The 13206-nt window shown below is 46.8% G+C and overlaps 1 long non-coding RNA gene across 1 annotated transcript in view; it reads right to left on the bottom strand.

The window, feature by feature from the left end:
* Nucleotides 1-956: 956 nt before the first annotated feature.
* Nucleotides 957-13206, bottom strand: part of LOC138267412 (uncharacterized) — a 126110-nt gene continuing 113860 nt past the window's right edge. Inside the window, exon 5 of the long non-coding RNA XR_011199797.1 lies at nucleotides 957-1758. This is a non-coding gene — a long non-coding RNA (uncharacterized lncRNA). The remainder of the gene's footprint in view (nucleotides 1759-13206) is intronic.

The raw sequence follows: 13206 nt of genomic DNA, 5'->3' as shown, positions 1-13206 counted from the left end.
CCTTTTTAGTTCTCACCTACAGACATATTTTGTCCGTTAAAGACTTAGAAAAACCTTTTTTTCGCCCCTTGCTCATGATTCAGGGCCTCATTCTGAGGCCGGCGGGCAGCGGTCGCCGTCCGCCTGGCGGGAACCGCCATATGGCAGCTCCGCGGTCGAAAGACCGCAGAGGCCATTCTGGCTTTCCCGCTGGGCTGGCGGGCGACCGCCAGAAGGCCGCCCGCCAGCCCAGCGGGAAACCCCTTCCCACGAGGAAGCCGGCTCCGAATGGAGCCAGCGGAGTGGGAAGGGTGCGACGGGTGCAGTAGCACCCGTCGCGAATTTCAGTGTCTGCTAAGCAGACACTGAAATTCAAAGTGGGGCCCTCTTATGGGGGCCCCACAACACCCCTCACCGCCATCCTGTTCCTGGCGGTCGGAACCGCCAGGAACAGGATGGCGGTGAGGGGGTCGGAATCCCCCATGGCGGCGCAGTAAGCTGCGCCGCCATGGGGGATTCCTCAGGGCAGCGGAAAACCGGCGGGACACCGCCGGTTTTCCTGTTCTGACCGCGGCCATACCGCCGCGGTCAGAATGCCCTGCGGAGCACCGCCAGCCTGTTGGCGGTGCTCCCGCCGACCCCGGCCGACCCCCTCAATGTCTTTCTTGTCTATCTTACTTACCAACCCCTGATTTAACGTCTTTCCTCCCTAAAGTTTGTTGTCCCTCCCAAGGAGCATTTCAGTTTCATCCTGTATTGACTGATTTGTATCTTTCCACTGGCAACGTCATGCCCTGTTAGGGACACCATATGGCAGATCATGCACTCTCAACCTCCAACTTCTCTTTTAGACTGTCTGATCTACGCCAAAATATTTTGCTTTTCACTAATGACCGAGCTGAACTACTCATGATCTGGCAAAAAATCTCTGGAATGCACTTCTTAGTCCAAAGAAGACATTTATTATTTCACTACGCAAGGTTCCTAAAAGGAGATTAGCATGTTGAAAGCACACATTTAAAAATAGTCAGTGGTCAAAACACACATTTCACTACATTTCGCCCTTTTGATCAATGACTTTGTGTAAACTACAGATTGAAAATCAATTTCTCTCTTATTTTTATTTTCTTACACAAAGAACTATTACAAGCAAATCAGGTATGCATTGTACACAGCAACATAATGAAATGATAAAAGCAATCACTATAAAGCAGTAGAAGTGGGATTAACATATTGATCTTATAAACAGTTAAACCAGGCACACCTACAATGAAAAGGCTCAAGCTTATATATTCTGATTGGGATGATAAATGGTTGAATAGTGTCTCTAGGATAGCAAGTTGGTATAAAATTAGATGGAAACATCATGAGTCCTAATCATGTAAAGGTAGACGGTCCACCTGTAATGTTTGCTGGAATATAAGTGTACCCATACGAGAATAGTCAGCCAACTGGCAACTTAAACATGCTTAAAGAGACTGGCAGCAGTCATCAGGTGATAACAAGCCATGGATTAGTTCCAGTGGAAATGTAATCAAGCAGGTTGACAGAACATCCATGGTACTCTGCATTGTTCCCATCCAGAACTTTGATCTGTGAAGTACAAGTAGCGCTGAATGGATCCATAGATTTTGTTTTTTAAAAGGAGCAGGAGCGTTGCACAATGGTTGAACAATCAGGTTCAAGTTGGGGGTGCGGTCCCTCCCCTGGCCCCACATGCAAACGTCCAAAAGGAGACCAGACAACACGCGCATGGTCAGTGGCAATTCGTAGTATGATCTGTAAAAGAAAAAAGTATGAGTTTTCTTGCAAATAACATTTGTCATCTGAAATGTGCTCCCATTTTTCCTTTCCTTATTTTGTAATCAGCAGGACATTATTGGGGCCCTTGTCTGTAATTTCTGCAGGTTCTGGGGGGCCATTTGGGGATTCCATGCACACCTTAGCATCAGGGTTTTTATCAGTTGAACTAAAATCTCCCTTTCCTAGCACTGTCAGAAGGGCTGGGGCAGTCCCTTTCCCCACCAATCCTCCATACACTGAACTTATGACAAGTTGGGGGCAATTCTGTCTCCAATCTGTATAAATAAATCAGCTTCTCCACTATTTAACAGAATAGCTTTGATTTCTATCTGTCCTGCACGTTCCTATCCCCAATTGACCTTTGAATGTTTGTGGGACAGATCTATGTTGTGTGTGCTGACAAACAGTACATTGCAAAATCACAGTTTTTATCAAATCTAGGGGAATGTGCATCCCTCTAATCTCTGCCCACCTGTAAGTGGCTTTTTCTCCCAGGTGTCCACATTTCTGGTGCACCCACTTAGCCATCCCCACCAAGTCAGAATTCTAGGTTGCCACTTCTGCCTCTGAAATTTTGGCTTTTTCGTCTGCAAGGGAATTGAACCAGCATTCTAGAGAGTCAATGGGACAATGAGCATCTATGACTTTACTCTGTTCTAACATTTCCCAAATTTCCTGCCACCTCCTTCCTGTGAATGAACCAGTTAGGTGCATGCCATGTGGGAAGCCAAATGGCTAACCCATTGGCAGTGGACCAAGAATCAGTGTAAATATGACAAGTCCCAAGCAGCTCTTCTTTACAGCCTGATACACAGCATACAACTCTGCATATTGGCTACTTGTTCCTTCTCCTGTGGTAGTCAACCACTTTTTAGTAACTGAATTGTATAACACTGCTTTCCAATGTCTTTTGGTACCCACGTATTTGAATGAACCATCAGTGAACCAAACATGCTTCATGTCCTCAGGGGGCAAGGATTCAAATGGCACACCCCATCTCACTGGTGACTCTTTTACCTACAGCACCTCCTGCACCCTCTCCTCATCCTGTACAGGGGCCTGTGACACTTGTTCATGTAGGGCTGCAGTGCCTGCTGGTCCTACTTTAGCCCTGTCTTGTATGTACCATTTCCAGCGTATGATACTAGCCTCTTGTGCATGTCTTATAGAGGGAGATTTAGGTGAACTCATCACCCACTGCATGATTGGTATTTCAGGTCTCAGAATTACATTATGACCTAGTGTTATTTGCTCAGTATTCACTAGAGCCCAATAACAGGCCAAAAGCTGTTTTTCAAAAGGAATATAGCGCTCCCCAGAGTCAGCTAGTTTTCTAGTCCAAAACCCCAGGGGCACCTCCATCCTCCCTTGTTTTTGCCACATACTCCAATTTGCATATTTTCCCTGAACAGTTGCATGTAACTCAATCTCTCCCTCTTGCACTGGCCACAAGTCTAAAGCATGTTGAATTATTTCATTTGCCAAATCAAAAGCACACTGTTGCTCTTCACCCCATTCAAACTCATGTTTTTTACCTGTTACTTTGTACCAAAGGGTTAAGATTTTACTCAGATGAGGGTCATGCTGTTTCCAAAAATCAAACAATCTCATGAAACTCTGTGTCTCTTGCTTAGTGCGAGGAGTAGCAAACTCCAAAATCTTTTGTTTTACCTGTAACAACATCTCTCTATGTTCTGAATTCCACTGAATACCTATAAACTGCACATTTTGCAACCGTCCCTGTGTCTTGTCTGAATTAATTGTACACATCGTACTCTGCAAGAGTTCAGTGAATATATCGTTAACATCCTCAACATTTTGCTGGGTGTAATCTTTCAAAGAATGCATTTCAACTCCTGCCAAAAAATGTGGGCTACTTTGTATTTTTCATCCAAATATTGGCTGCGCACAAACTACGATCTGCTCATGCAGCTCACACTGGCCCCCACCTTTTTTTAACCTCTTCATTACTGGAATGTGAACAGTCACATTCCCCTTTGACAGCTTGTAATAACTTATTATTTTTGTCTTCAGTTGTTCCTTCAATTCCTGATTTGCATATCTGACTGCTTACATCTCTCATGCATTTTTCTGTAAGCAGACAAAAGTATCCAAACCCTCCTGTCTGGAACAAAAGGGATATCATTCCGTTCAAAAAGAACCTTTTCTAAACATGTAAAAACATTAAATAATTTTGTTTTAGCCAAGCACCCATCCCAAAATTTAGAAAGTCGTGATAAACAAGAAAACACAATTGCCAAGACATCATAAGGCATTTTAATTTCATATGCATTTTCAAACATGGTTTGAACATTTTTACACTTTTAAATCATGCACTCTCAACCTCCAACCTCTCTTTTAGACTGTCTGATCTACGACAAAATGTTTTGCTTTTCACTAATGACCGAGCTGAACTACTCATGAGCTGACAAAAAATCTCTGGAATGCACTTCTTAGTCCAAAGAAGACATTTCTTATTTCACTACGCAAGGTTCCTAAAAGGATTTTAGCATGTTGAAAGCACACATTTAAAAATAGTCACAGCAATGAAATGAAAACCTACAGGACTGATTCTCCACTGCAATATAAACAGCAAATATATGTATCTATATTATAATGCAAAGCAAATAATAGGGCATGTCAGGTGCTTCATCTTTCTCCTGCCAGCAAGCAGATGACCCTGTTTGACTGCGAAAGAGAAAGAGAGATATCTACCCTCATGGGAAATCTATATCAGGCATCCGACGTCTGAATCCTGATTCAGGTCTCTGAATCCCTCACTGTCGCACTGGGTCTCTTTTATATCTTAAAAAACCAAAGAAGGAGCTTTATGGAAGAACCCCACCTGTTGTGCAAGAAGTATTCAAACATTCTGGCTAGTTTAGGTATGCTTTGAAAATAACACGTTGGGGATTAGCCACAATCCCAAGATGTCAAGTCAAAGCAAAGCCGTTCCCTGCCGTCTGAGTACATTCTTATCAACCAAATCCCTTGGTGGGAATTAGTGCGAGAACAAGACATAATGCACAGTTTACAGTGTGGAAAATTACAGGCAGCCTTTAACATGGCAGTGTCTAATGCTAAGATAAACTCAATAGGCAGAATGAAGCTAAGGCTAAACTGAATACAAAATGGAATCTGTAACTGGTGAACACTGGACAGCTAGGCCAGGTACAAAGTGGTACAACATAAAATCAGTGGTCAAAACACTCATTTCACTACAGTACCTTATGTGCCATCTTACGTGAACTTCAGCCTGACATGCCAAGGTACCACAACCATGTGCCAAAGTGAGCCTTATATGTCAATAAGTCATCATAAGCCAGAAAAAGTTTCATATGGACAGCTACAGACATCATAGACCAGAGCCTTGTATGCAAAAGTACCAGATTATCTACCTAGGCACAGCATCACATACTGCCAGCAGCAGCATCATGTGTCCATAGAAAGCTTTAAATACCAAAGTAATGCATAAAGTATGAGAAAACCTCTCTTCTGTACCCAAACCTTTGCTGTAACTTTATCACCTATGCTGGAGCCTGGAGTCTAGGTGCAAAACGGTGTGGAGTAACATTGTCCAGCAATATGGCTCCTCTTTTGATAGAAACCTCTTTTGTTTCCTGCCCAGGGTATGCATAATCGTGGAATACTGGAAAGGATTTATGCATTTCACAGAATTTTCTTCATGCCATCCTTCCATTTCTTTTGACAGGTTCTTCTTCCTTTGACTGTTTCTTCTACAGTACAAAATTGAAGATGAATTCCACTCCTGCCTCCCACCTCTAGAAACAATAAAGTGGCTAGTATGAGGCTGCTTAGACCCCCAAAAAGGGACAGAAGTTATTTGAAATATAGTGGAGACAGGGATCTGTGCAAAGTCTCCTCTCAATAAAATGACACACTTTTTTGGGAGCTTATTGTTTCAGTTGTGATCTTTAGGGACCTCCCAACAGAAGTCTTTGCCGCCTATCCTAAACTTATTATATCATTTGTCACTCAACCATGTGTTCCAAAAAATATCATGTAATTTAGAATATTGAGAACTGTGTCCTCAAAATTACAAAAATATTTATTAATAGCTTAACATATGTCTGTGGTTATGACCTCTCTTCATATAAAGTCATTTTTTAAACCATATTCCAGTTCTTACAAAACCCAGAATACCTTAAATACAACAAAAATACCCATTTAATGTAAGTATCACTAAAGGAAAAGCTAAACATTACCACAGTAAGCTTCATCATTATGGTTTGATGTATTAAAAGGCTCTCTGCCTATGGGAAAATGCTTTGGTACAAAAGGACCTATGTTCTGTATTATGGATTAGCAGACCCACATGTTTATCTGTTGGGTTTTTCACCCAAAGCTGTTATTATGACTTGTTCAGCAGAGTTGCATTCAAAACATACAAAGGGTCTAGGTGTCACATTTCTTAGCACCATGATTTAAGTGAACCTTTTATGCTTTGTGCATCCAAGTAAAGGATCTCCAAGAATCAGATGCTATGGTGGCTGAGTGTGGTTATGTATACAGCTACCCAGAGCAGATCAGTAGGTACTACCTCTGGTGCATGCAGGAACACACACACACACACAGCATCAAGTAATGAGAAATGCCAAAAGCAGGATTCAGCTGACCAACTAACTCTAGGGTATGAAGTTTGACCATCCCCAATCAGAACTACTGTTTAACAGGTCACTCAGCTCTGGCATGGCAGAGCACTAACACATTCCTCCTTTTCCTGTATGCAATAGGTTCTCGCTTGGCATTAAATCATATACACAGGAGAGGGGTTCTGATTTTCGTACCCATCTTGAGATAAGAGCGTTCACAGTCTTAGATGCCAAGGTGACTAAATACTGTGTGCTTCAACCCACGACATTGAGGACTTCTACCTTTATAGGTTTGATGGGGAGTATTCTTAACGACTTTCCAGGTCTCATATTTCATTTATTCTCAGTTCTTCCACTTTGCCTTGCTCATACATCTTGGGGCTGGGCAAGGTCCACTCACCCTTTACACAATAATTTCTACTTTGACAATATGAAAACAATGTTGACATGGGATTTACTGTGTTCATCATTCTAGATCTTGATTAAACATTTATAAATGTACAAGGTCTGTTTGGTATGGCAAAGGTGGCGGCCCCGTAGGAGCATCTTTCCGAAGCTTTGCCATCTGTGTCTGACAAGGGAGCGGACCAGGCCTACACAGCAGGCCTACACACCAGGCATCCAAGGCACCCTTCCTGCAACAGGGGACTCCCGAGACTGGTGGGCTCCTCCTCAGGGGGTACAGTCGCCGATGGCAGCGTGTGCTCCAGTGCAGCAGTGGACCCAGATCTCTGGAGCTGGGAGGCGGTGGATGCGCCAGTCGGCAGACTGAGCTGGGAGGACGGGAATGAGTAAGGCGGTGAGGAGGAGCGGGGGTAGCGACACCGGTTACTGGGCCCCCCTCCCATCTGTGCTGCCGGCCACATTTGTGGCGTTTTGGAGGTCCTCCCCTCCCTGCAGGCGCACGGAGTCCTGGCGCTGCAGAGGATGGGCCTGCAGCACAGTGGAGCCGGCCTCTCCCTTATGGGGCCAGAGGGGTCAAGAGACGCAGACGACCGGGAGAGCAGAGTGAGATCACCGCTTTGAGTCAGAGCAGCGCAGGGGCCACCTGGGGGGGGGGGTGATAAACTGCATCTTAAGGACACGCCCTGAGAACCAGCCTGATGGGCAACTACAGACGCACGTGGATGGAGGCCCAGTAGGAGCAATTACTAGTGATGGGCCCTACAGATGGACAAGAAGCCTGGTCTGTTGTCCCTACATAGGCGTGCAGCTAAATCCCTGACCCTATCTGGTCCAGTGGTCGAACCCCCCTGGTGGACTTGTGCTGGGGTGAGGTGGCACAGAGGCAGGGAAGAAGAAACAATGGGGGCCACATGGAGGTCGATCAGGGATAGCACGGCCATAAACCACTTGGCCTCCAATATCTGGAACTAGTGTGGCCCTAAAGTTGAAACACTCTTGCCCGTCTGCAATGGCATCGCAGAGACACTTCAAGAAGGAGGGCCCCCTCAAGGACGTCTTTTCAAAGCCCCGTGCTAGACAGCCAGACCCTGCTGAGAGTCGGTTGTGAAGAGAAACACTGCCACAAGACCGGGCCCAGCAGAGGGTGATGACACTCCCATTACAAATGCATTTCTAGAGCAACTATTTGTGGTCCTCGTAGGAGACTTTGCTACATTAAAGCAGGAAATAGCGACAGAAATGAAAGAGCTGAGGAGAGACATCGGGGATGTGGAGCAGCGGGTGGACAAGTTGAAGCAGATGCAGGTTGCTCGTGAACAAGAAGTGGACGGTCACAGGAGGGAACTCATCACCCTGCAAGAACAAAACTTAGAACTGCAACACCAACTGGAGGACCCAGCCAACAGATCAAGGCGCTCATATATTTGCATCAAGGAAGTTCTGCTGCGGGCGGTCACCGGGAGCCTTGAGTATTTCTTAACTCGCCTTTTTCGACATGTGGCCCCCACCTTGAAAGATCAGGACACTGCACTAGACTGAACCCACCGGGTGGGCCAGCCAGCCCATTCCCCGGGACAGGCTCAAGACATACTCACTTGTTCACACTACTGTTGACAGAGAGAGACCATCCTGGTGGCAGTCCGTGACCAGACTACAATCGAATTTGAGGGCCTTAAAGTAGGTCTTTTCTGGACCTCTCTTTGGTGACCCTGCAGCGCCGCAGAACTCTCCGACCTGTGACGGACCCCCTCAAGGAGAAAGGAATTAGATATAAATGGGGTCATCCCTTTTGCCTACCATTTGTCTGGCAGAATGAAACGCGAATCGTTCGCACGCTGGAAGAAGCCCACTCGGATGGGAGACTCTGCATCGCAGGATTCCGCGCAGAACCAGCAGCCACGTGCGGAAGGGTAACGTTGCGAAACTAGAACACGTAGATACAAATCAACCGAGCCTACGAATCTAGAGAGTAAAAAAGAGAGAGCTGCTTTACTTAGAAGCCTTTGGAATCTAGACAGTGCATCAGAAGCCGACTCAGAGCACTAGTGCTATCCGGCCCACCCCTTGCAGGGTGATTCATGCATGATGGGCGGGATTGCATAGGGGTCCCCATAGAGTATGATGTTCTTGGACCGTCTCACGTGGAAGGCTGGCCGTATCTGACGGCAAGAGACTGGCTGAGCCCCAACCCCAGGGCACTGGATGAGGAGCAACGGAAGGTGGTGACAGACTACACCCAACATAAGTATTTGGTCCCATTCCCAGGCAGGGAACTTTGTTTATTGTTCATTAAATGTTTATTATTGTTCTTTATATTCCCTTAGTGGTGACCATATTGAGTGTATTGTCTGTTTTGAGGAGCAGGTGGACGTTATTGTCTGGGTCGTGAAGCCTTTGATCAGATAGTGGGGACAAGACCTAACCCTGACCACACACCATTTAAGTGACTTGCATACTTAGGGCCATATTTATACTTTTCGACGCACAACTGCGCCAACGCAGTTGTGCGTCGAAAAAGTTAACGCCGGCTAACGCCATTCTGAAGCGCCATGCGGGCGCCATATTTATACAATGACGTTAGCCGGCGTTAGCCGGCGGCGCTGTCTGGTGTGCGTGAAAAAAAATGACGTACACCAGGCAGCACCGGCATAGGGGAATATGGAGCTTGGGCGCCAAAAAATGGGGCAAGTCAGGCTGAGGCAAAATTATCGCCTCAACCCGATTTGCGCCATTTTTTCCGACTCCCAACCCCCATTGAAATGACTCCTGTCTTAGCAAAGACAGGAGTCATGCCCCCTTGCCCAATGGCCAAGCCCAGGGGACTTCTGTCCCCTGGGCATGGTCATTGGGCATAGTGGCATGTAGGGGGGCACAAATCAGGCCCCCCTATGCCACAAAAAAAATTAAAAAAATTACTTACCTGAACTTACCTTATGTTCCCTGGGATGGGTCCCTCCATCCTTAGGCGTCCTCCTGGGGTGGGCAAGGGTGACAGGGGGGGTACCTGGGGGCATGGGAGGGCACCTCTGGGCTCCTTCCGAGCCCACAGGTCCCTTAACGCCTGCCCTGACCAGGCGCTAAAAAACGACGCAAAAGCGGCTGGACGTCATTTTTTTTTACCCGCCCACTCCCAGGCGTGATTTTTGCCCGGGAGTGTAAATACGGCGCACATGCCTCGGAGTCAATTTTTTAGACGGGAACGCCTACCTTGCATATCATTAACGCAAAGTAGGTGTCCACGCTAAAAAGTGACGCAAACTCCATGGACTTTGGCGCTAGACGCGTCTAACGCCAGAGTATAAATATGGAGTTAGTTTTGCGTCTAATTTGCGTAAAAAAAAACTACGAAAATCCGGCGCAAACAGAGTATAAATATGCCCCTTAGTCTTAATGTGAGAGCTCTCAATGCTCCTGTGAAGAGGCTGCCTCTTCTCTCAGTACTTCGGGAGATGAAATGTGACATTTGCTTGTTGCAGGAAACCCACCTGCTGAGAGTAGACTGGATACGAATACAGTCCAGATGGTATGACTGTCAGTAACACTCATCGGGGCAGGGCAGGAAGGCGGGGGGTAGCGATTTTGATAGCCACACATTTCCATGGGAAGATAGTGTGTACATAAGCGAAGATACCTGGGAGGCTTCTTTCTTTCCATATTACCATTCATGGTCGCACAATCACACCAGCAAATATCTACGGTCCAAATGAACAGCAGGCAAGCTTTCTTAAGGAAGCAATAGGGAGAGTCCTTCTTACATCGAACAAAGATGTCATTATAGGGGAAGACTTCAATATAGTCCCGGACTCCCAACTAGACAGATCTACCCAACAACACAGGCAGTCGGGAGCCTTTTCAAAAGGCTTTCGAGAATGGCTAGGTGAGGCAGGCTTGATAGATACTTGGCGCCTACGTGACCCACTAGGTAGATCTTACACCTTCTTCTCAGCGGCCCACCAAACCTACGCTTGTATAGAGCTTTTTCCTACCACTCCAGGCATTACTAACGCAGTGTCCCATTTAGAGATTGGGACGGCTTCTATCTCGAATCACTCCCTCCTCCTCACTGTCCCTGCAACCCCATTGAACACAAGTCATTGACATCTCAATACTAAAGCTCTCACATACGACGACACCGTAGCCGAAATTCGAGGTACAATAGACCACTACTTACGGATAAATGACACCCCGGAGGTCAAAATTGATATGCTATGGGAGGCACTGAAGGAGGTTCTTAGAGGTCAATTCATAGCTATAGCGGCGAGACTTGACACAATTAGACGTAACAAACAACACCAGTCAGAGGACTCTATACATGATTTGGAGGTCTCACATAGGCCCACGGGGTCGATGGCGACCAGGAGGCTTTTGACCACAACCCAGAAACAGCTATGAGCACTAGATATGGACAAAGCGGAATACGCATTATTACAGATGAAACAAAAGTATTACATGGGGGGGGGCATAAGTCTGGTCGCTTGCTAGCACACCGCCTCCGATCTCAGGCAGTGCAGAGGAGGGTGGCGGAGCTGACCCTGCCTGACGATATTCTGACTCAATGAGACAACCAGATAGTCACACAATTCAAAGAGTTCTACGCGTCCCCCTACGCCACCGAGGACCTTGGTGTCGACGGTGTAGGGACATATCTGGATTCAGTCCCTCTGCCCCACATTCCACAAGTGGCTAGAGAAAATTTAGATATGGACATTACTCCTGCTGAGGTGCTCCTGGCCATCCAGTGCCTCCGGACAGGGAAGGCACTGGATGCTGACGATTTCAGGGTGGAATTTTATAAGGCGTTTGGTGCCCAACTGGCTCCCATACTGGCAAGGCTGTACAATGCACTCGGCACGGCTGGCTCCCTCCCCCCATCGAGAAAACTGGGCACGATAACAGTCATCCCTAAGGCGGGGAAATACCCACGACTGTGCTCCTCCGACCACCCCATCACACTGCTGAATGTGGACGCTAAGATCTTCACGGGCATACTGGCCTACAGATTGGGTCCGTACATGCAGCACTTAGTGGACCCGGATCAGACCGGATTTATCCTCGAGAAATTGTGTGCTGATAACACTAAGCGTCTCTGCCACTTATTAGACAAAATTGGCCCTCTATGTGGACGATGTGATTCTTCCCCTGTCCCAACCACAGACTTCCCTCCTGGCGGTCATGGAGGAGTTGGAAGCCTTCAGTGAAGTCTCTGGTTTCAAAACCAAGTTACACAAGTTATCCATTCTGAATCTCACACTATCAGAGGTGGACAGGGCCTCCTTGGAGGCGTCCTTGCCTTTCTCCTGGGCCACAAACAGCATAAAATATTTGGGTTTGCAGATGTTTCCCACCCTAGGAGCTATTGTAGAACACAACTATAACACGCTCCTGCAGACCGCATGGACAGAATTGGCAGGGGGAAGTCGTATGGCCTCTCTTGGCTGGAACACCTAGCCACTGTCAAGATAACGCTCTTGAGAAAGGTGCTCTATGTCATGCAGCTTTTACCCTTGCGACCGCCCTGGGATACTGGACAAAATACAAACACACATTTGGGATTATATATGGGCAGGCAAGAAAGCCAGAATGGGGATGACTCAAGCATACCTAACTCAGGCTGAAGGGGAACTGGGAGTCCCACACCTGTTGAGTTATTACCATGCAGTTCAATTGCGTAATATGGTAGAATGGTCAAGGCCATACACCAAGAAGTATTGGTGCTTAATTGACCAAGCTGTGGCCGGGGTACATATTTGAAAGATTCCATGGTTGCCAAAGAAGCACCATCCACAGGGTGTCTATATTTCCCCTATCTTGCGAGCCACATTGGAGTCATCGGATAGAGTTCGGGAGAGGAAGGGACTGTCCACTCCGATCTCTCCGCAGACCCCATTTATTGGGAACCCGAACTTCCCCCCGCACAGAGCAAAACCTCGTTGGCAGTTTGGCACGACACCAACTGAAAAATAATTGGCGATCTCTTCAAAGCGGAAGGGATTATGGACTTCACCCAGATACAGGAGGGCTATGGCCTCCCATACATAGCATACTGGCAATATTTAGTGATCCGCCATTGGGTGACATCCCCACTGATACAACCTCATGCGAGTAGACTCCTTGCTCCATTTGAAAGATCGTTACTCACGTGCACATCGGACAAGCGACTCTTGTCTGACTTATACACTTTCCTAAGAGACCCCCACACCCTTTCGCTGCCCTGCATGCCAGCTATGCAAAGATGGGAGTTAGAGAGTGACCGCTTCTTTGTGGACAAGGAGTGGTGGGATAGTCTGCACAGAGCGTGAGTTACTGCACACAAAAAGTCTACTAAAGAGATGTTCCTAAAAATAGCTAATTATTGGTATTATACGCCGGTGAGGGTTGCCCGATGGGGACCACACAGCGGCAGTAA

Source organism: Pleurodeles waltl, chromosome 12, assembly GCF_031143425.1.
Source record: "Pleurodeles waltl isolate 20211129_DDA chromosome 12, aPleWal1.hap1.20221129, whole genome shotgun sequence".
In the NCBI taxonomy this organism is placed as follows: Eukaryota; Metazoa; Chordata; class Amphibia; order Caudata; family Salamandridae; genus Pleurodeles; species Pleurodeles waltl.
Note: the sequence above shows the minus strand (reverse complement) of the source record. Positions and strands in the feature narration are given on the sequence as shown.